The sequence below is a fragment of the Bufo gargarizans genome, chromosome 6 (genome assembly GCF_014858855.1).
Source record: "Bufo gargarizans isolate SCDJY-AF-19 chromosome 6, ASM1485885v1, whole genome shotgun sequence".
Lineage (NCBI taxonomy): Eukaryota > Metazoa > Chordata > Amphibia > Anura > Bufonidae > Bufo > Bufo gargarizans.
Genome location: NC_058085.1, coordinates 297211373 through 297235420, shown reverse-complemented (window position 1 = coordinate 297235420; position 24048 = coordinate 297211373). Strand labels below are relative to the sequence as shown.

General features: G+C 44.4%; 1 protein-coding gene across 1 annotated transcript in view; it reads right to left on the bottom strand.

Annotated features, from left to right (window-relative positions):
- Positions 1 to 24048, bottom strand: part of SLC16A9 (solute carrier family 16 member 9) — a 121864-nt gene that overhangs the window by 78151 nt on the left and 19665 nt on the right. The window lies entirely within an intron of this gene.

Sequence of the window (24048 nt, the reverse complement as noted above, 5' to 3'; positions counted from 1 at the left end):
TACCTCACTCATTGAACTCCATACTGCTATTATTTTGAACATGTCCCTTTCAATAAGTGATTAAATTACAGAGAATCAGCAGCATGCATGTCAGGACTGTTGGGTCTGTTAGGTTTCTATTACTCTACTACACCTGCTAGTAAATTATTTGCAATGTAGAAATATCATTTCTACCGAAAACAGTAATTGATCAGGTTAGTGATTTCTGACTGCTATTATTTTGAACACAACTGTACACAGTTGGCTCATATGATATGTGTATGGGGGTGTCAGGTGAGATACAGTCAGCCAGCAGCTATTGTAGATGTATGGGCACCTTAAATTGCTATTAGACATCTCTGGTGGCGGACTTTCTCTCCTGAGAACAAAAGGATTGCACATGTTGAAATCCAATAACCCGGTCCTTATCTTCCTCAACATGTGTTAAGCTTGGACACCCCATATTACATGACCAGCCAGTCCCACCAAGTTTATAATGATCAAAGTTCCACAGTAATTCAATAGGGATCTTTAAGATATATTCAAACACAGCATATTTTTTTGTAGAAGCTTCTGAAAATCATTTCCATACATACTGTACCTTAATGGGGTTGTTATAGTGGCAAGGAGATGCATTGCTGTATTCAGATAAATGGGACAGTCATAGAAGTTTCTGCCACAAATATGCCATATGTACAGTACAGACCAAAAGTTTGGACACACCTTCTCATTCAAAGAGTTTTCTTTATTTTCATGACTATGAAAATTGTAGATTCACACTGAAGGCATCAAAACTATGAATTAACACATGTGGAATTATATACATAACAAAAAAGTGTGAAACAACTGAACATATGTCATATTCTAGGTTCTTCAAAGTAGCTAAGTGTGCAAAGCTTTGATTACTGCTTTGCACACTCTTGGCATTCTCTTGATGAGCTTCAAGAGGTAGTCACCTGAAATGGTTTTCACTTCACAGGTGTGCCCTGTCAGGTTTAATAAGTGGGATTTCTTGCCTTATAAATGGGGATGGGACCATCAGTTGCGTTGTGGAGAAGTCAGGTGGATACACAGCTGATAGTCCTACTGAATAGACTGTAAGAATTTGTATTATGGCAAGAAAAACGCAGCTAAGTAAAGAAAAACGAGTGGCCATCATTATTTTAAGAAATGAAGGTCAGTCAGTCTGAAAAATTGGGAAAACTTTGAAAGTGTCCCCAAGTGCAGTCACAAAAACCATCAAGCGCTACAAAGAAACTGGCTCACATGCGGACCGCCCCAGGAAAGGAAGACCAAGAGTCACCTCTGCTGCGGAGGATAAGTTCATCCGAGTCACCAGCCTCAGAAATCGCAGGTTAACAGCAGCTCAGATTAGAGACCAGGTCAATGCCACAAAGAGTTCTAGCAGCAGACACATCTCTAGAACAACTGTTAAAAGGAGACTGTGTGAATCAGGCCTTCATGGTATAATATCTGCTAGGAAACCACTGCTAAGGACAGGCAACAAGCAGAAGATACTTGTTTGGGCTAAAGAACACAAGGAATGGACATTAGACCAGTGGAAATCTGTGCTTTGGTCTGATAAGTCCAAATTGGAGATCTTTGGTTCCAACCACCGTGTCTTTGTGCGACGCAGAAAAGGTGAACGGATGGACTCTACATGCCTGGTTCCCACCGTGAATCATGGAGGAGGAGGTGTGATGGTGTGGGGGTGCTTTGCTGGTGACACTGTTGGTTATTTATTCAAAATTGAAAGCATACTGAACCAGCATGGCTACCACAGCATCTTGCAGCGGCATGCTATTCCATCCGGTTTGCGTTTAGTTGGACCATCATTTATTTTTCAACAGGACAATGACCCTAAACACACCTCCAGGCTGTGTAAGGGCTATTTGACCATGAAGGAGAGTGATGGGGTGCTGCGCCAGATGGCCTGGCCTCCACAGTCACCGGACCTGAACCCAATCAAGATGGTTTGGGGTGAGCTGGACCGCAGAGTGAAGGCAAAAGGGCCAACAAGTGCTAAGCATCTCTGGAAACTCCTTCAAGACTGTTGGAAGACCATTTCAGGTGACTACCTCTTGAAGCTCATCAAGAGAATGCCAAGAGTGTGCAAAGCAGTAATCAAAGCAAAAGGTGGCTACTTTGAAGAACCTAGAATATGACATATTTTCAGTTGTTTTGCACTTTTTTGTTATGTATATAATTCCACATGTGTTAATTCATAGTTTTGATGCCTTCAGTGTGAATCTACAATTTTCATAGTCATGAAAATAAAGAAAACTCTTTGAATGAGAAGGTGTGTCCAAACTTTTGGTCTGTACTGTAAATATTTCCTCACTATGACATGATTAAATCCTTTTCAAATCTGCTATTAGGGCAACCTGAGTAAGGTCCCATTTACACGACCGTATTTTTGGTTCGCATCTGATCTGCATTTTTTGCACACTGGATATCGACCCATTCATTTCAAAGGGGCCCAGAAAGTATGCGGACAGCACTCCGTGTGCTGTCCATATCCATATGTCCGTTCCACAGTCCCACAAAAAAAAATAGAACACGTCCTATTCTTGTCCATTTTGCGCACAAGGATAGGCATTCTTACAATGGGTCATCTGCACATCAGCTGTATTTATTGCATTCATGTGAATGCACCCTTAAACCTTTGCTCTGGAGGGCCTGATAAGGCTGTGAATTACACTGATGGACCCTTGATTTCAATGGACAGACCACTGAAGGGCTGATTGGCAAATTTGCTGAAAGGCTACCTTGCAGGTTACAGTTGAAAACCGGGGATCCGACAGAGCAACAATCTGTGATCACCTTATTGTCATTTTGCCCAAAAAATTATTACTCAAAGTGGAAAACAATATTAATGAGAACTTGACTAGGAATGTGATGTGCCGCAACATTTTTAAACCCCACGCTTTTATATTAAATGCTTTCAACATGCCTAATACTGTATTTCTCTCTTGCTTATATAGCGCAAACATATTCGGCCCCTTTCACACGAGCGAGTATTCCGCACGGATGCGATGCGTGAGTTGAACGCATTGCACCCGCACTGAATCCTGACCCATTCATTTCTATGGGGCTGTTCACATGAGCGGTGATTTTCACGCATCACTTATGCGTTGCGTGAAAATCGCAGCATGCTCCTCTTTGTGCGTTGCGGTGCGATAATCCACGCAACGCAGGCCCCATAGAAGTGAATGGGGTTGCGTGAAAATCGCAAGCATCCGCAAGCAAGTGCGGATGCGGTGCGATTTTCACGCATGGGTTCTAGATGACAGTCTATTCACTGTATTATTTTCCCTTATAACATGGTTATAAGGGAAAATAATAGCATTCTGACTACAGAATGCATAGTATAATAGTGCTGGAAGGGTTAAAAAAATAAAAAAGTTAACTCACCTTATCCTCTTGTTCGCGTAGTTCCCGGTCTGTTCTTTAGCTGTGGGCTAAAGGACCTGTGGTGACGTCAGATCACATGCTCCAATCACATGGTCCATCACCGTGGTGATGGAGCATGTGATCTGACGTCACCACAGGTCATTTTTTAACCCTTCCAGCATTATTATACTATGCATTCTGTAGTCAGAATGCTATTATTTTCCCTTATAACCATGTTATAAGGGAAAATAATACAATCTTCAGAACATCAATCCCAAGCCCGAACTTCTGTGAAGAAGTTCGGGTTTGGGTACCAAACACGCGCGATTTTTCTCACGTGAGTGCAAAACGCATGACAATGTTTTGCACTCGCGCGGAAAAATTGCGCATTTTCCCACAACGCACCCGCCTCTTATCCGGGCAAAAAACATGACGCCCGTGTGAAAGAGGCCTTCTGCTTTTACAAACTTTTACATTGTCATCACGGTCCCTCGTAGGGTTCCTCATTTAAGGCTACTTTCACACTCACAATTTTGTCGGATCCGTCATGGATCTGCAAAAACAGATCTGTTACAATAATACAACCACATGCATCTGTTATGAACGGATCCGTTTGTATTATCTATAACATAGCCAAGACGGATCCGCCAGATTGTGTCATAGAAAACGGATCTGTCCCCATTGACTTACATTGTGTGTCAGAACGGATCCGTTTGGCTCAGTTTCGTCAGCCTTTTGGTGTCGGCCTCCAAAGCGGAATGGAGACTGATCGGAGGCAAACTGATGCATTCTGAGCGGATAATTTTCTATTCAGAATGCATTAGGGCAAAACTGATCCGTTTTGGACAGCTTGTGAGAGCCCTGAACGGATCTCACAAGCGGAAAGGCAAAACGTGAGTGTGAAAGTAGCCTAAATTCCCCATCAATATGTCTTTGGAGCGTGGAAGTCAAAACACCTGCAGGAAACCCACACAAATTGCATGCAGATGTTGCTCTAGGTCAGATTTAAACTCAGGACCCCATTGCTAACCAGGGAACCACCATGCTGCCCTCTTTACTTCAGGTGTACAACGCTGAGTGGTTGAGCGACCCGCTGCCCAAATTTAACCTTTTTCAATTTGAAACTTCTCCAAGGTACTGCAAGTATGTGCCAATATTTTAATGAGGAAATATAGAAATACCCATTAACAATAATGTGGATAAAACAAATAGTATTTTAACACTGGAAGAAAAGTCAAAGTCCCATCTCATTTATGACTTCTCTCCAAGGTTACAGTTTAACTCATTTATACAGATTCAGTCTGCGGTAAGACATTCCGTATTATCCAATTTGGCAAGGAACGGAACTTGGAGTGATGAGGTCTTATAGATCAAAGATCACAGGAAGCGTTATCTGCTGTTATAGTAAAATCATTTTGAAGGGTATCTGGACATAGATTAAGTTAGGGGCAATTTGGGATTTTCTGTGTACAATATGCAAATTAAAAGTTTGAGCCCTAATGTCCAATCAAATGTGCTGAAAGGTTTCACGTGTTGGTTCCTTCAATTTTTCATAGACTCCTGTTTGCATTCATAATTAAAGAGGATTTTCACCCAAAACGTCCAAATAGCATGATGTGCATAAAGAGTTATTTGTTGGCAAGTGAAGGCTTGCTTTATGCCTATAGAGGGATTTTTCCTAATGTATCAATAGCCACCAGAACATTATACTGTATAACGCAGGGGACTCAAATTCGGACAAATATATGGGCTGCAGATACAAAAAATGTTGGGTTGACAGACAACGTTCATTTTAAATACGATACAATGCTAAATTATTGTTAATGGACCAGACTCACCTTAACAACTTATTTTTCCCGTGTCTCGTCTCTGCAGAATTAGGTACACAGACATCAGATTCACTTACATCATCCTCCCTCCCCTGATGCCCCAACATTGTCATCCTGCTGCTACCTCTAATACTATGTCTGCTGTGCTCCCCAAGGCCCACAAATACTGTACTGCAAAAATAGTGCCATACATATAGTCCCCCCCATTTGTAATAGAGACCCCGGATTTCTCTCATACAGTACTAGAGGGCATTATGTGAATATACACTGCAGATTGCATTATGCAAGTTTTCCTCTTCATTGAGAGCCTATTTGGGCTGCCCTTCTTGGATGCTTTCCCCCCTATTCACACTCATCTGTCTGCTATCTCTGAATGAAGTGAGGGGGGAACCATCAGAAACTGGAGAAGTGCTCTGACAGATTAATATCAGATTCAGCAGCACCAGTACCTAGATGAGGAACTCTATAGAAGCAAATAGACACAACATCTTATTGAAAACTATTTAGAAACTTGCCTAATTTTATATTTAGAAAATAAACAATAAAAAACAATAAACAATAGAAAATTCAGTTCAAAGATGTCCATAGCTGTTAATTCTAGCTCACAGTATAGAGGAGCAGAGATGATTAATTGGCAGTAGCTTTACGTTATCTACAGGAAGCAGACTGGAGGAGATTCATTGACAAGGGTAAAATACATAGAGATACTCAGAGATATGGCTGTCGCTGTGCATTTTGTGCAACAATCTAGACATATTCTTTTTGATATTTCCGCCTGAGAGCCAGCTTTAGCGGCAGAGTGCTGAGAAGGCTGTGTGTGAGAAAGAGGGGTGGTGGTTAGTGTTGAGCAAACTTTTGTTTTCAAGTTTGGTGTAGAAGGTTTAGGTTCCGGTTATCTAAGAATTCCGTTATGGATTCAGCTAACAGTGGACCATAACTTATGGTCCGTGGTAGTGGAATCCATAACAGAATTCTTAGATATCCCGAACCATGTACACCGAACACAAGTTCGCTCATCCCTAGTGGTGGTGGTCAAGACTCAGGTGCTGGGTGGTCAAGACTCAGGTGCTGGGTGCTGAAGGTGCTCTGCCTTAAAGGGGTTGTCTGAGCTACAAATATTGATGACCTAACCCCTATCAGATTGGCGGGGGCAGCGGGGGATTGATGTTTGAAGGGGTGCAGCACTAATATTGATGACCTATGCTGAGAATTTATCTGTAGCCCAGAAAACCCCTTTAACCCCTTAAGGACCGAGGACGTACCGGTACGCCCTATTTCCCGAGTCCTTAAGGACCGAGGACGTACCGGTACGTCCTGACTTAAAATCTGCATTCCGGCGCCGCGGGGGTTAATCGGAACGGGACGCCGGCTGAAATCATTCAGCCGGCATCCCGTAACAATGCAGGGGGGGTCATTTGACCCCCCCGTGTCGGCGATCGCAGCAAACCGCAGGTCAATTCAGACCTGCGGTTTGCTGCGCTTTTTGCAGTTTCTGATCCCCGCGGTCCCTGACCGCGGGGATCAGAAACTTCAGAGTGCCTAAAATCAATATTGCGCCCCCCCCCCTGCACCCCTGCATGATTTGATGGCGGCGGGTGGTGCAGGGGGGGTGTCGCAGGCAGTGGGGGCGTTGCGGGAGGCGGGCGGTGCGGCAGGCGGGATCGCGATCCCCCGCCCGCCTCCCATTGCATAATCGTTGGCGTCTAGTGGGTTATACCAGGGTGCCAGCACATTGCTGGCACCCTGGTATAAACGGCTGACATCGGTGATGCGATGCCAGCCGTTTAACCCTTTCCATGCAGCGGTCCGTACGGACCGCTGTATGGAAAAGGTTAACAGCGCAAGGAGCTCCCTCCCTCTCCGATCGGGGGGCTGCTGTGCCTTTGCAGCCCCCCGATGGGAGAGGGAGAGAGCCCCCAGAGAGCCCCCCGAAGCCCCGTCCTCACCCTTCCCCGTCTGCGAAGTTGTGACAGACGGGGAAGGTTCCCATGGCAACAGGACGCCTGCTCAGGCGTCCTGCTGTCCATGGTGCTGAACAGATCTGTGCTGAAAGCATAGATCTGTTCAGTGTAAGTAAAATACAGTGCAGAAAACTATATAGGTTCTGTACTGTATTTTACAGACATCAGACCCACTGGATCTTCAAGAACCAAGTGGGTCTGGGTCCAATTTTTTTAAAAAAAAGTGAAAAAAGTTAAGATAAAATAAAAAAACATTTATCACTGAATAAAAATAAAAATAAAAAAATACACTACACATATTAGGTATCGCCGCGTCCGTAACGACCTGATCTATAAAACGGTCATGTTACTTTCCCCGCACGGTGAACACCATAAAAATAAAAAAATAAAAACTATGAGAAAATTGAAATTTTGCCCACCTTACTTCCCAAAAAAGGTAATAAAAGTGATCAAAAAAGTCGCATGTACGCCAAAATAGTACCAATAAAACCGTCATCTCATCCCGCAAAAAATGAGACCCTACTCAAGATAATCGCCCAAAAACTGAAAAAACTATGGCTCTTAGACTATGGAAACACTAAAACATGATTTTTTTTGTTTCAAAAATAAAATAATTGTGTAAAACTTTTATAAATAAAAATAAAGTATACATATTAGGTATCGCCGCGTCCGTATCGACCGGCTCTATAAAATTATCACATGACCTAACCCCTCAGGTGAGCACCGTAAAAAAAAAAGAAAAAAAAAGTGTAAAAAAAGCAATTTTTTGCCATCTTACGTCACAAAAAGTGTAATAGCAAGCGATCAAAAAGTCATATGCACCCCAAAATAGTGCCAATCAAACTGTCATCTCATCCCGCAAAAAATTAGACCCTACTCAAGATAATCGCCCAAAAACTGTAAAAACTATGGCTCTTAGACTATGGAGACACTAAACAATTTTTTGGTTTTAAAAATGAAGTTATTGTATAAAACTTACATAAATAAAAAAAATTGTATACATATTATGTATCGCCGCGTCCGTGACAACCTGCTCTATAAAATTACCACATGATCTAACCTGTCAGATGAATGTTGTAAATAACAAAAAAAAAAACGTGCCAAAAAAGCTATTTCTTGTTACCTTGCCGCACAAAAAGTGTAATATAGAGCAACCAAAAATCATATGTACCCTAAACTAGTACCAACAATACTGCCACCCTATTCCGTACTTTCTAAAATGGGGTCACTTTTTTGGAGTTTCTACTCTAGGGGTGCATCAGGGGGGCTTCAAATGGGACATGGTGTCAAAAAAACTGTCCAGCAAAATCTGCCTTCCAAAAACCGTATGGCATTCCTTTCCTTCTGTGCCCTGCCGTGTGCCCGTACAGCAGTTTACGACCACATATGGGGTGTTTCTGTAAACTACAGAATCAGGGCCATAAATAATGAGTTTTGTTTGGCTGTTAGCCCTTGCTTTGTAACTGGAAAAAAAATATTAAAATGGAAAATCTGCCAAAAAAGTGAAATTTTGAAATTGTATCTCTATTTTCCATTAAATCTTGTGCAACACCTAAAGGGTTGACAAAGTTTGTAAAATCAGTTTTGAATACCTTGAGGGGTGTAGTTTCTTAGATGGGGTCACTTTTTTGGAGTTTCTACTCTAGGGGTGCATCAGGGGGGCTTCAAATGGGACATGGTGTCAAAAAAACTGTCCAGCAAAATCTGCCTTCCAAAAACCGTATGGCATTCCTTTCCTTCTGCGCCCTACTGTGTGCCCGTACAGCAATTTACGACCACATATGGGGTGTTTCTGTAAACTACAGAATCAGGGCCATAGATAATGAGTTTTGTTTGGCTGTTAACCCTTGCTTTGTAACTGGAAAAAAAATATTAAAATGGAAAATCTTCCAAAAAAGTGAAATTTTGAAATTGTATCTCTATTTTCCATTAAATCTTGTGCAACACCTAAAGGGTTGACAAAGTTTGTAAAATCAGTTTTGAATACCTTGAGGGGTGTAGTTTCTTAGATGGGGTCACTTTTTTGGAGTTTCTACTCTAGGGGTGCATCAGGGGGGCTTCAAATGGGATATGGTGTCAAAAAAACTGTCCAGCAAAATCTGCCTTCCAAAAACCGTATGGCATTCCTTTCCTTCTGCGCCCTACTGTGTGCCCGTACAGCAATTTACGACCACATATGGGGTGTTTCTGTAAACTACAGAATCAGGGCCATAGATAATGAGTTTTGTTTGGCTGTTAACCCTTGCTTTGTAACTGGAAAAAAAATATTAAAATGGAAAATCTGCCAAAAAAGTGAAATTTTGAAATTGTATCTCTATTTTCCATTAAATCTTGTGCAACACCTAAAGGGTTGACAAAGTTTGTAAAATCAGTTTTGAATACCTTGAGGGGTGTAGTTTCTTAGATGGGGTCACTTTTTTGGAGTTTCTACTCTAGGGGTGCATCAGGGGGGCTTCAAATGGGACATGGTGTCAAAAAAACTGTCCAGCAAAATCTGCCTTCCAAAAACCGTATGGCATTCCTTTCCTTCTGCGCCCTACTGTGTGCCCGTACAGCAATTTACGACCACATATGGGGTGTTTCTGTAAACTACAGAATCAGGGCCATAGATAATGAGTTTTGTTTGGCTGTTAACCCTTGCTTTGTAACTGGAAAAAAAATATTAAAATGGAAAATCTGCCAAAAAAGTGAAATTTTGAAATTGTATCTCTATTTTCCATTAAATCTTGTGCAACACCTAAAGGGTTGACAAAGTTTGTAAAATCAGTTTTGAATACCTTGAGGGGTGTAGTTTCTTAGATGGGGTCACTTTTTTGGAGTTTCTACTCTAGGGGTGCATCAGGGGGGCTTCAAATGGGACATGGTGTCAAAAAAACTGTCCAGCAAAATCTGGCTTCCAAAAACCATACGGCGCACCTTTCACTCTACGCCCCGCTGTGTGGCCGTACAGTAGTTTACGGCCACATTTGGGGTGTTTCTGTAAACAGCAGAGTCAGGGCAATAAAGATACAGTCTTGTTTGGCTGTTAACCCTTGCTTTGTTAGTGGAAAAAATGGGTTAAAATGGAAAATTAGGCAAAAAAATGAAATTCTCAAATTTCATCCCAATTTGCCAATAACTCTTGTGCAACACCTAAAGGGTTAACGAAGTTTGTAAAATCAGTTTTGAATACCTTGAGGGGTATAGTTTCTTAGATGGGGTCACTTTATGGAGTTTCTACTCCAGGGGTGCATCAGGGGGCTTCAAATGGGACATGGTGTCAAAAAAACTGTCCAGCAAAATCTGGCTTCCAAAAACCAAGCGGCGCACCTTTCACTCTACTCCCCGCTGTGTGGCCGTACAGTAGTTTATGGACACATATTTGGTGTTTCTGTAAACAGCAGAGTCAGGGCAATAAAGATACAGTCTTGTTTGGCTGTTAACCCTTGCTTTGTTAGTGGAAAAAATGGGTTAAAATGGAAAATTAGGCAAAAAAATGAAATTCTCAAATTTCATCCCAATTTGCCAATAACTCTTGTGCAACACCTAAAGGGTTAACGGAGTTTGTAAAATCAGTTTTGAATACCTTGAGGGGTGTAGTTTATAGAATGGGGTCATTTTTGGGCGGTTTCTATTATGTAAGCCTCGCAAAGTGACTTCAGAGCTGTAGTGGTCCCTAAAAATTGGGTTTTTGTAAATTTCTGAAAAATTTCAAGATTTGCTTCTAAACTTCTAAGCCTTGTAACATCCCCAAAAAATAAAATATCATTCCCAAAATAATTCAAACATGAAGTAGACATATGGGGAATGTTAAGTCATCACAATTTTTGGGGGTATTACTATGTATTACAGAAGTAGAGAAACTGAAACTTTGAAATTTGCTAATTTTTCAAAATTTTTGGTAAATTAGGTATTTTATTATGCAAAAAAATTAATTTTTTTGACGTTATTTTACCAGTGTCATGAAGTACAATATGTGACGAAAAAACAATCTCAGAATGGCCTGGATAAGTCAAAGCGTTTTAAAGTTATCAGCACTTAAAGTGACACTGGTCAGATTTGCAAAAAATGGCCTGGTCCTTAAGGTGAAAATGAGCCCGGTCCTTAAGGGGTTAAGATATTTAGATGTAGAGGTAGGGTAGTAAAATAAATCTTTTTTTAGTATCTAAAAGCTCAACCATCTACAATAATCAACCAGTTACATAAACTTTTATTCAAATGTAATTACACAACACCCCCATTAAAGGCATTTAAAAAGACACACAATAAACCAACCGATAAAAACTGGTACAAAAGGTACATACACAGGTCAGAATATAAAATTTTATAAGGATCAAACAAAAGTCCAATCACTAATAGCAAAGTGGTAAATAAGTAACTACATGACCGGGTCAAACACACTTTGAAGAGGACCTGGCGGCTCTCCTTCTGCAGGTTCTTACAGTTACAGTATAATATGCATCAGAGTACCTAACATTCATATGGTAAGATACCAAACACGTTGAAGGATGGATTATACAAGTCAGATTGAGTACATTCATAATTAGTATTTCCTTATTTGTGAAAGGAGTCTTAATTAGGATGATAAACTGCCAGTTCATTAGATTATTCTCATATTCACATTTCCTTGATTTACCATATACAACGGAACTTCTTCACCCTATTGTGCACTCTAACCAATAGATGCTTACTAAACCAGGCACAATACCTTCTAGGACTCGATAAGTCCTAGAAGGTATCTATTGCTTCTACAGATGAGCGAATTTTTCAAAAATTCAATTCAGCCGGTTTGCAGAATTTTTTAAAAAAAATTTGGTTCGATGCAAGTTTATTCGCTGCGAATCTTTATTCGCTGCTATTTCTTGGCTGCAGAGAGCCTTTATACTGGTGTAGAACACTGTGCCTTGCAGTAACACGCATAGGGAGTCTGCTATGATCGTGAAATAATACTGTGAGTCAGTATGACATGCAGATGACAGGCGTCGCTTTTAGAATCACTGCACACTTCACTTATTTGGGCAGTTATGGGGGTCAAACTGACCAAATAACTCAAGTATGAACTCAGCCTTACATGTCAATGTTAGCGCCAAAAAGAACTGCATTCCTTTTACACCGCCGTCAGCTGATTCCACATAGGTGTCTACAGAACCTGTTCTATTAAACGCTTATAAAAGTAGAGCCCCCCGACAGAGTGGAGAGGGTGTCAGCAGTAAGTTTGTGTTGACGTATGATTATTTTGCCCTTCCTCTGATCCATCAGAACAATAACCCCCAAAAACCATATCCTGTCTGTTAAGCATCCGCCTTCACTCGGTCAGCATCTGGTCACTAATCCATCAGTATTGCTAATGCCCAAAAAAACTGAATTGGATTCAAAACAGAGATGACACGTGAATGGAATATTTTCATGTCTTCTGTGTTTTCAATCACAAGCCAATTCTGATGGGACCATACAGGCCTTACAGCTGTTACATAGACAGGATCAGTTGTGGGTCTCATTTTTCCTTCCTTTTGACAGATCAGAAGAAGGGTCAAATAAATGATGATGGCAACCAGGCCGAATGACAAAATAGTGTCCAGTCATGAAGTGGGGAGGGTGGGAAAAGCATGAGAAGTCCTCAGAGTGGCCCTATCTCATAGTGGTGAGGTGGAAGCAGTATGAGGAGACCACAGAGAGGCCCAATGACAGAGTCTGGAGGTGGAATCAGCATCAGGAGGAGGCCACAGGATGGCACAATGACAGTGTGGAGGTGGCGGCAGCATCAGGAGGCCACGGAGTGGCACAATGACTGAGTGTGGAGGTGGCGGCAGCAGAAGGAGGCAACAGAGTGGCACAATGCCAGAGTGTGGAGGTGGCGTTAGCAGAAGCATCAGAAGGAGGCCACAGAATGGCACAATGACAGTGTGAAGGTGGCAGCAGCATCAGAAGGCCACAGAGTGGCAAGGTGACATAGTGTGGAGGTGACAGCAGCATCAGGAGACCACAGAGTGACCCAATAACAGACTGGGGAGGTGGCAGCAGCATCAGGAGACCACAGAGTGGCAAGGTGACATAGTGAGGAGGTGGCAGCAGCATCAGGAGACCACATTGTGGCAAGGTGACATAGTGTGGAGGTGGCAGCAGCATCAGGAGACCACAGAGTGGCAAGGTGACATAGTGTGGAGGTGACAGCAGCATCAGGAGACCACAGAGTGACCCAATGACAGACTGGGGAGGTGGCAGCAGCATCAGGAGACCACAGAGTGGCAAGGTGACATAGTGAGGAGGTGGCAGCAGCATCAGGAGACCACATTGTGGCAAGGTGACATAGTGTGGAGGTGGCAGCAGCATCAGGAGACCACAGAGTGGCAAGGTGACATAATGTGAAGGTGACAGCAGAATCTGGAGACCACAGAGTGGAAAGGTGACAAAGTGTGGAGGTGACAGCAGCATCAGGAGACCACAGAGCGGCAAGATAACATAATGTGGAGGTGGTAGCAGCATCAGGAGACCACAGAGTGACCTGGCGACAGAGTGGGAAGGTGACAGCAGCATCAGGAGACCACAGAGTAGCAAGGTGACATAGTGAGGAGGTGGCAGCAGCATCAGAAGAACACAAAGTGACCCGGTGACAGAATGGGGAGGTGGGTGACAATACGAGTACCAGCTGAAGATGGTGGGTGAAAGAAGGAGCACTGTGCATCAGATGTGTGGCATCAGGCGGGTGGCAGCATCAGAATATTAGCTGAGGCAGGTAGCCAGAAGAAACCGGTCTCTTTTGTCAAAGTGTTGGTGTGGCACCATTGATGATCTAGTCTGATGCATCAGACATTGGTGGGTGGAAATCCTGGATGATCCACTCCTGATTCATCTTGACAAAGGTCAGTCTCTCCACATTTTGGGTGGACAGGCGAGTTCTTCTTGGGGTAACTATGGCCCATGCCGCACTAAACACCCGCTCTGATGCCACACTACTGGCCGGGCAGGACAGCTTTTCCAGGGCAAACTCTAAAATCCAGTTTGGCTGCCCAGTAGTCCAGTGGATCTTCAATGTGGGGGTGGCAGGTTACTGTCCAAGTATGCCATCACCTTATGGTTCAGGTCCTGCTCCAGGTCTAGCTGCTTCTGCTGGTTAGTAGTTTCTTCACTAGGCAGGTTAAAAAAGCTGTGGCCGTGATATCTAGGCTCCACGTCTCAAGTCCCCTGACCAGCCAGATTTACCAGCATCTGTTCCAGGACATGAAGCAGTGGAATGACGTTGTTCATCCCGTAGTCCTGGCGACTGACAAATAACGTGGCCTCCTCAAAGGGCCTGAGCAAACGTCAGGCGTAACGCATGAGCTGCCACTGGCTGACATCGAAGTTACACAGGGGAGTACTCCTGTCCGCTTGGATCATCAAGAAATCGTTTATGCCCTTTCTCTGTTCGAATAGTCGGTCCAACATATGGAGGGTGGAATTTCAACAGGTGGAAACGTCGCATATATGCCTATGTTGGTGGATGCCGTTCTGCCTCTGCAGCTCAAGGAGGGTGTCCTTTGCGGTGTGCGAGTGGCTGAAGTGCATGCAAAGTTTCCTGGGCTTGCAGATGGGTGGAAGAATTTAGGAAGCACTTGACAACCAGATTGAACATGTGTGCCATGCAGGGAGCATGGTTCAGCCCTCCTTCACCACGTTCTTCCCGTTGTCGGGCACCATGGTTCAGATTTTGAGTTGTCGCAGAGAAAGTAAGGATTCGATTTCTTGATGAAGGACACTGAGCAGTGTGACTCCGTTCGCCCAGGCAAACACGGTGCAGAACAGCGTGACACCGCCATGCCCTGCACATGTGGTATGCTAGAGGGGCACTGTGAATTGTCGATGCAGTGGAGGCCGAGGAGGCAGAGGCGGACTGCAGGATCAACGGAGTGGCAACGTGGAGGCGGAAGTGGCGTCACCTGGCCAAGTTGCTTGTGTGGCTGTACATGAACCACATTCACCCAGTGTGCCAAAAAGGACATGTATTATCCCTGACCGTAGTTACGGCTCCACACGTTGGCGCTGCTGTGCACTTTGGCAGACACCGACAGGCTCAAGGACTGACCCACCTTCTGTTCTACATGTGTGTGTAGGGCTGGTACTGCCTTTTTGGCACAGAAATGACGGTTTGGGACTCTCCACTTTGGCTCGGCACAAGCCATCAGTGCTCTGAAAGGTGCAGAGTCTACCACTTGGAAAGGGAGGCACTGCAGCACCAGCAGCAACTTGGACAGGAGCACATTCAGCTTCTGTGCTGTTGGATGAGTACAGGCATACTGTTGTCTCTTGGCAATTGCTTCGGTGATCGATTGCTGACGGAATGACCGACAAGAAGAACCAGCAGATGATGGGAAGAACAGACAGCTCCCTTTGGCTGAGGTGATGGAGCCTTGACTGCCTGAAACTGAGTGATGCAGCAGTTGCAGGCAGGTGATCTTAACCCCAACACTACGCAGTGACTGACCGCTATCGCCGCTGCTTCTGTGAACCCATGCAACACTACTTTCCGGGCAGGTAGGCTTCTGTGAAGCGGGTGGTCTTACCCGGGCACGTTTGGCTACTGACCTCCCACTGCTGCCACCCTGCTGACTCCCGGCCACGCTAGCGACTTGCTGGCTCCACCGCTGCCTCACGGGCAAGCTGCCTCCCTCTTCTCCCTATGATGATGAAGTGCCTAATTCACCCAGCTCCCAAGTGCAATCAGCTACATCATTTTCATCAAAGTACTGTCTGCACGTCACTGATGACCTCCTCAACGGTCTCTGGGTCTGAAGCCTCACAGCTCGCAACACCAGCTCCCACATACTGTTAGATCAAATAAATAAATTAAAAGGAAATTAAAACACCCCAAAAAAGTCTGTAATTTTCTCACTTCATCACACAACGGCTAATAAGCCCTTTTTTCCCACTAATACACGCCAAATAGGGCTGTAATTTTCTCACTTCACCACACAACGGCAAATCCTTTTTTTTTTTAGCAAAAAAGGGCTTTAGAACATATAACTGCACTGCTGAACTGCAGATATATTTATTATTTTGCCACTAATACATGACAAAAAGGCCTTTAGAACATATAACTTCACCGCGGAACGGCAAATATATATTTATTTTTTCCACTTATACACTCCACAAAAGGCTTTGGAACATATAACTGCACCGCTGAACGGCAAATATCTTTTTTATTTTTCCACTTATACGCTCCACAAAAGGCTTTAGCACATATAACTGCACAGCTAAACGGCAAATATATTTTTCTTTTTTCCACTTATGCACTCCACAAAAGGCTTTAGAACATATAACTGCACCGCTGAACGATAAATTGTATTTCTTTTTCCACTTATACACTCCACAAAAGGCTTTAGAACATATAATGGCACCTCTGAACAGCAAATATATATATATTTTTTCCACTTATACACTCCACAAAAGGGCTTTAGAACATGTAACTGTACCGCTGAACGGCAAATATATTTTTCTTTTTTCCACATATACACTCCACAAAAAGCTTTAGAACATATAACTGCACCGCTGAACGGCAAATATATTTAGCTTTTTTCTACTTATACACTCCACAAAATGCTTTAGAACATATAACTGCACCGCTGAACAGCAAATATATTTTTCATTTTTCCACTTATACACTCCACGAAAGGGCTTTAGAACATATAACTGCACCGCTGAACGGCAAATAGGCCCTTATTTTTTCCACTTATACATGCCACAAAAGGGCTTTAGAACATATAACTGCACCGCTGAACGGCAAATATATTTTTCTTTTTTCCACTTATACACTCCACAAAAGGCTTTAGAATATATAACTCCACCGCTTAATGGGAAATATATTTTTCTTTTGCACTAATACACGACAAAAAAGGCTTTAGAACATATAACTGCACCGCTGAACGGCAAATAGGCCCTTATTTTTTTCCACTTATATACGACACTAAAGGCTTTAGAATATATAACTGCACCGCTGAATGGCAAATATATTTTTCTACTTTCCACTTATACACTCCACAAAAGGCTTTAGAGCATATAACTGCACTGCTGAACGGCAAGTATATTTTTCTTTTGCCACTAAGGCTACTTTCACACCTGTGTTTAGGTGCGGATCTGTCTGGTATCTGCACAGATGGATCCACACCTATAATGCAAATGCTTAGATCCGTTCAGAACGGATCCGTTTGCATTACCATTTTTTTTTTTTGTTGTTCATGATAGTGCAAACGGATCCGTTTTGACTTTACATTGAAAGTCAATGGGGGACGGATCCGTTTGAAATTTGAGCCATACTGTGTCAACTTCAAACGGATCCGTCCCCATTGAATTACATTGTAAGTCTGGACGGATCCGTTTGCCTCCGTACGGCCAGGCGGACATCCGCCTGCTGAGCGGAGCGGAAGACAAACGGTGCCAGCCTGATGCATTCTGAGCGGATCCGCATCCACTCAGAATGCATTAGGGCTGGACGGATCCATTCGGGGCCGCTTGTGAGAGCCTTCAAACGGAACTCACAAGCAGAGCCCCGAACGCAAGTGTAAAAGTAGCCTAATACACGACAAAAAGGGCTTTAAAACATACAACTGCACTGCTGAATGGCAAATAAAAAATGTTTTTTGCGCCACTTATAAAAAGGGCTGTAATTTTCGCACTTCACATAATGGCTACAAGCCAAAAAATGCTTTAGAACGCATAACTGCACCGCAAAAGGGCAAATAAGACATATAAATATTTCCTTGCAATAAACCCTGTTAATGGCTGTATCAAACAGCACTTGCACCCCAATAACAAGAACGGTTTGCGTGAATTACAGAGCTGTATAATGGCAATTTGGAACAACAGTCAGTGCAGCAAGGTGTAATAGGATTGTTCCTAATACCCAGGCTGTAACCTTCCCTACTGAACCCTGTTCTACATAAATGTTGTGGAATGATTCCTCCATATCCTTTCCCTATACTTTAAATAATCTTTCCCTGAACTTGTAAATCGTTTTTTTAGCACAACTAAGTCTTTCCCAGCACTGTCCCTAGCGCCTGCTGACGTCTCTCCGTGCACTAAGTACACTGAAAAATTGCATAATCCAAGATGGCTGAGGCTATTTATAGGGCTGTGACATCACAGGGCTGGCTGGCTGCTGATTGGCTGCATGCATGGCATTATGGGCTATCCAGCGTTCCCAGAGTTCCTTGCTCCATGTCCTCACACGTGCAGCAGCCATTTTAGGAAAAAATGCAAAACAAATTTTTCCTGAAATTCGGATCAAATTTGTCAACTTCGATTCGCTCATCTCTAATTGCTTCATTCTTGAGAAAAAGTAATTTTAATCTATATGCAAATGAGCAGATTACTAAGGCGAGATGATACACAGTCCTGACCACCTCCCAGCCGGGAAACAGCGGAGCGCTCAATCTCTAGCTGTTTCAGTAGCTTACATGCCATGAATGAGAGCTATGGAAACTGCGTAGCACAACAAGTTCCAGTATACTGTTTCTGACTTAGGGACTGACAGAACCAGGTTTTTGCATAGTCATCTCACCTCCCCCTGTCAACCAAGAAGGAGAAGGATGGAGTGGCAGAGGAAGCAGGAAGAGCAAAGGTGCACCCTTGTTGCACTTAACTGCTCATTTGTACTTTATCTCCAGAAGGAAGCAATGGATCACTAAGTGAAATGTGTCATTACATTCAGCTGAGCTAGCCTTACAAGGCATTGCGCCTGGAGACAGACTCCCTTTAAATGTATTTATTATTTATAGAATTAAGAAATCATTATTATTATTTATTTAAATACAAAAACTTTCAGCTCAGTCCATTAATTATAGTTAGCACAAGCTAATATGCAAATAGCAAATACACTGCCTGTCCCCAAAAAAAGTTGTCACCAAAAAAAAAAAAGGTCACACACTCTAATATTTCGTTGGACCGCCTTTAGCTTTGATTACAGCACGCATTCGCTGTGGCATTGTTTCGATAATCTTCTGCAATGTCACAAGATTTATTTCCATCCAGTGTTGCATTAATTTTTCACCAAGATATTGCATTGATGACGGTAGAGTCTGACTGCTGTGCAAATGTAGTGTCCCACTAGGTAAATGTGGGCACTACACAAGGGTTAATATGACTATTGTATTAATGTGATGTTTTTATGTTCATTTCCCTGTGTTATCTGGGTAGCAGGCCTATTAGGGGTAGTTCAGCCTCCTAGACACTGCAGGGAGCTAGAGAGCCCTTAGTATATATAGTTAGGCCTAGACAGGGAAGTGCAGGGCAGTCCAGGAGGCTAGTAAGTGCAGTCTAGCCTGCCTGAAGTTCCTGAGCCTCAGTTAGCTCAGAAGATTCACCCCAAGAGAAGAGTTTGCCTCCTGGGAGAAACCTGCAGATCCCACCAGCAGAGAAGAGCCAGTGTTCCAGCTAGTCAAGTAAGCTGAAGGGCAGAAGTATTATTAACTTAAAGCAAGGGATATATACCTGAGGAGGATTGCTACCAAGGATAAAAGCCAGCATTAGGGCATACGGGGCTTGGGATACAGACAGCCAGGATATCGGAGGAATAGTTCAGCCTGGCCTGTGTGTGTTGATTTTACCCTCTGCGTATCTTGCAAAGAACATTACCTGCCATTGACATAAATCCTGCTATTGATTGCTGCTGCAAATTGGAACTGAATTCAAATTGTACAAAGTTGAACTGTTTCCAGTAAAGTAAATTTTGGTTCACCACAACCTGTGTTCCTCACTTATTACAACTATAAACCGGTGTGCCACCGTCACAGGCACTGGCGTCACGAATCTTAAAGGGACCTTGCCCTAGGCACATTAAACACCTGCAACATCCAGGGCACCTCATCCACCATCAGGCCTGGTCCTTAAATACAGAGAGTGCCCCAGAGGACACATGTGTCAGCCTCTCTATCACTGCTATACACCTGCCCAGGGTTTTCCTACAAACTGTGAGCAACCCTCGCTTGGCCATTAACCGTGACCTCACATCGCAATACCCGGCAGGTCGGCGTACTGCACATTTTGGCGTCACTAACAGGATTTGTGGAATTAAAACTGTGTGCCGTTATTTTCCCTTAAAGTGAAAAGCCCTAACTGTTTATTTGCAATTGCTGGGCCAACTGGTGAGCTGTTTGTGAGTCGGCCTCATGCTCCTGTAATTTTCCCACTGGCTCCTGGTATCGCCCATACGGCTCAGGTAGGAGAGTGTTAGGTCCCGGGCTACTTGAGAAACCTTGACGTGGTGCCCGGGCTTAGACATGTTCTACACCGTAGGACATGTTGACTAATCTCTCAATTTTAAAATCAGTTTGAGGGTTTAGTGAGACTGCAGAGTGCACCTGTATTTGTTATTGTTTTGTTATGCTGGGCCAAAGGACTCTAATAATTTGCGGTGTGAAAAACGGTATATTGCATGGACTGTTTTGCTGCTTATTTAGCCACCGCTTGCTAGACAGCTGTATGCTTAAAAAGATGGCCGCCTAAAGACTGACTGGATTTGTTTGCTGCGCCATCTCTGTGTTGCGATTGGCGGGAAAAATTGGCAACTTTTGCTAAAAAGTGCGGGAAAGACTATATGTCCGTGCCACCGCCCTTTCTACAAATTAGCATCTCTGCGATAATGGACTCCGCCTCCCCTATGCTTGGGTACTCGGGGGGCGGCCTCCCGGAGCAATGGGAGGTCTTGTCTACAATTATTGGTGCCGCCCTGTCGCTCTCCAGAGAAGGATCGAGCATGTTGAAGAGCGAGGACTGCTCTAATTTTATGGCCACACCTGTTGTCCAGCAAATGGATTCTGCCAAAATGGAGCAAGAGGACGCTCCACTGACCTACTCTCCGGGACCGGAGATACCCACCTGCCTGCCGCCAGGATCACAGCCCGAGCCCTACTTTGGCTCCTGGAAGGACGTTGTCAGGCCCAGCGTGCAGTGGTCCGCACTGATGGCAGAGGTGCGGGAGGCAGCGATAAAGAAGACCACTCGCCAGAAAATTTACTTTGAAGAGTTGGCCAAAAATGTCTATGAGCGCCACACCGACACCCAACCCCACCTGGAAAGGAGAATGGGGGTGGTGGTGGCCTTTGACAAGGACCGAGGCTTCAGTTTCATTAAAGACTATACGACCGGCAGAGCTCTATATGTGAACCGAAGATCCGTCAAATGGAATAACCTCCCTGAACATTTACATAATCTCCGTGAGGGAGAGGAGGTAGAGTTCACCCCTGCCGAGGGCCTGCGAGGCCCCTACGCAACTGCCGTGACCCGTCCCAGGCCGGGATTTGAAGACTGGGAAGAGCCAGCCCGGGACGCGAACCGGAATGTTCCCCAGAACCAGCCCATAACACCTTCCAGGAGCGGGGCTCTTTCATCGGCCCGAATGTATTCTGGCAGCCCACCGTCTTGGAGAAGTGGGTAAGCCCATATCCATCACCTGAACTGCCCCGCCGGGAGAAAACTATCAAAGACCTGGAGAATCTGAAGCAGTTCCACGCTGCATTGGACAATATCCGCAAAGGAAGGAGTGTGGAAGCGGCACCAGAACCTGCAGCGGCTGCGCAAGACCAGCCGAATCCCTTACCTGCACCTGTGGTGACGTCGGAGAATACCTGCAGCGACACAGCGTTCGAGAGCCTGGAGGACCAGATCGTGCGACTTGAGCTCCAACTGCGAGGCCTGCGCCAGCTTGCCACCTCCAGGATACCGTCTCCACCACTGGGAAAAAAGAGTGCAACTAAAGACTCAGACGTCTCTGAGCCAGAGGTAAGGGTGCCTGTCCCTACCAGCCGGCCATCTATTGTAGCTGCAGCCGCTATTACGGCCCCGGGGAAACTTAGCTATGCCCGGAGTCGCAGCGTTCAGTCCGTAACCCCTGAGGCCACAGAGCCTCCTGCTGTGAATACATCCAGGTTCAGCGACTCATTCGCTGCATTAAGGCCTCCCGCGGCATGCACCCCTAGGCCTATGGGGCCCATACCTATAAGGGGACCCTTCATGCTGCAACTGCCATCAAATAAAATTTTGTGGGCCCAGCCATATGTGGATCCTCGAATCAGGCCCAATTTACAAGTAGAACCGGGATGTGCCACTGATGCTCAAAGTGGAATTGATACACACCTGTGAGTTAGGCCTTCCAGGCCACGTCGGATTTATCTTGCTGAGGGACCCTTATCAAAGTGGATTAACCCTTTTTAGGACAGGAGTCCTTTGTTTTGGCCCTATGAGCTGCTGCCAGTTACCCACGGCTCAGTGGTGGTGGTAGGCCACTGATATACCAAATGCTCCAAGGCTATCCAGTTTACAGGACCTCCTGCCTGCTTCCAGTACTCTAAAGCCAAGTTGTGCCTAATTTTATTTGAACCTTAACCCTTTTTAACCCCCTTTTCAGGTTGATTAAGGGACATTGCAGCACTATTTTATATGCCATTTTTTAATTATGTGGACTTTGTGTGCTGTGACTTTTTACATGCAATATTAAACTTCAAAGTGATGTGCCCAGAGATTACCCCAAATTCAAGTGGGCCTCTGAGATGCTGTTTTATTATGGACCACTGTATTTTATTATGGACTATCCTGGTATCCTTGCTACGCTGCACCAGGTCAGCGCCCCCTGTTCCCTTATACTATCCTGAGAGAAGAGAACGACGCCCCTTTTCACCGGACTTATTCCTTAGCCAGCGGAGCTGCCTGATATATGTATGTGTATTTGCAAATGTAGATGTGTGTTCCTGCTTTGCATTATTTTTGTCTTTCAGGTGCAGTCTCCAGCTGGGCAGGGCCCATTTATGTTGCGCCAAGGAAGGGCAACATCATAGCAACGGGGTATGTAGTGTCCCACTAGGTAAATGTGGGCACTACACAAGGGTTAATATGACTATTGTATTAATGTGATGTTTTTATGTTCATTTCCCTGTGTTATCTGGGTAGCAGGCCTATTAGGGGTAGTTCAGCCTCCTAGACACTACAGGGAGCTAGAGAGCCCTTAGTATATATAGTTAGGCCCAGACAGGGAAGTGCAGTGCAGTCCAGGAGGCTAGTAAGTGCAGTCTAGCCTGCCTGAAGTTCCTGAGCCTCAGTTAGCTCAGAAGATTCACCCCAAGAGAAGAGTTTGCCTCCTGGGAGAAACCTGCAGATCCCACCAGCAGAGAAGAGCCAGTGTTCCAGCTAGTCAAGTAAGCTGAAGGGCAGAAGTATTATTAACTAAAAGCAAGGGATATATACCTGAGGAAGATTATTACCGAAGATAAAAGCCAGCATTAGGGCATATGGGGTTTGGGATACAGACAGCAAGGATATCGGAGGAATAGTTCAGCCTGGCCTGTGAGTGTTGATTTTACCCTCTGCGTATCTTGCAAAGAACATTACCTGCCATTGACATACATGCTGCTATTGATTGCTGCTGCAAATTGGAACTGAATTCAAATTGTACAAAGTTGAACTGTTTCCAGTAAAGAAAAGTTTGGTTCACCACAACCTGTGTTCCTCACTTATTGCAACTATAAACCGGTGTGCCACCGTCACAGGCACTGGCGTCGCAAATCTTAAAAGGGACCTTGCCCTAGGCACATTAAACACCTGCTACATCCAGGGCACCTCATCCACCATCATGCCTGGTCCCTAAATACAGAGAGTGCCCCAGAGGACACCTGTATCAGCCTCTCTATCACTGCTGTATGCCTGCCCAGGGTTTTCCTACAAACTGTGAGTAACCCTCGCTTGCCCATTAACCGTGACCTCACATCGCAATACCCTGCAGGTCGGCGTACTGCACAAAGCCTTCTCCAGCACATCCCAAAGATTCTAAATGGGGTTAAGATCTGGACACTGTGGTGGCCAATCCATGTGGGAAAATGATGTCTCATGCAACCACTCTTTCCCAATTTGAGCACGATGAATCTTGGCATTGTCATCTTGGAATA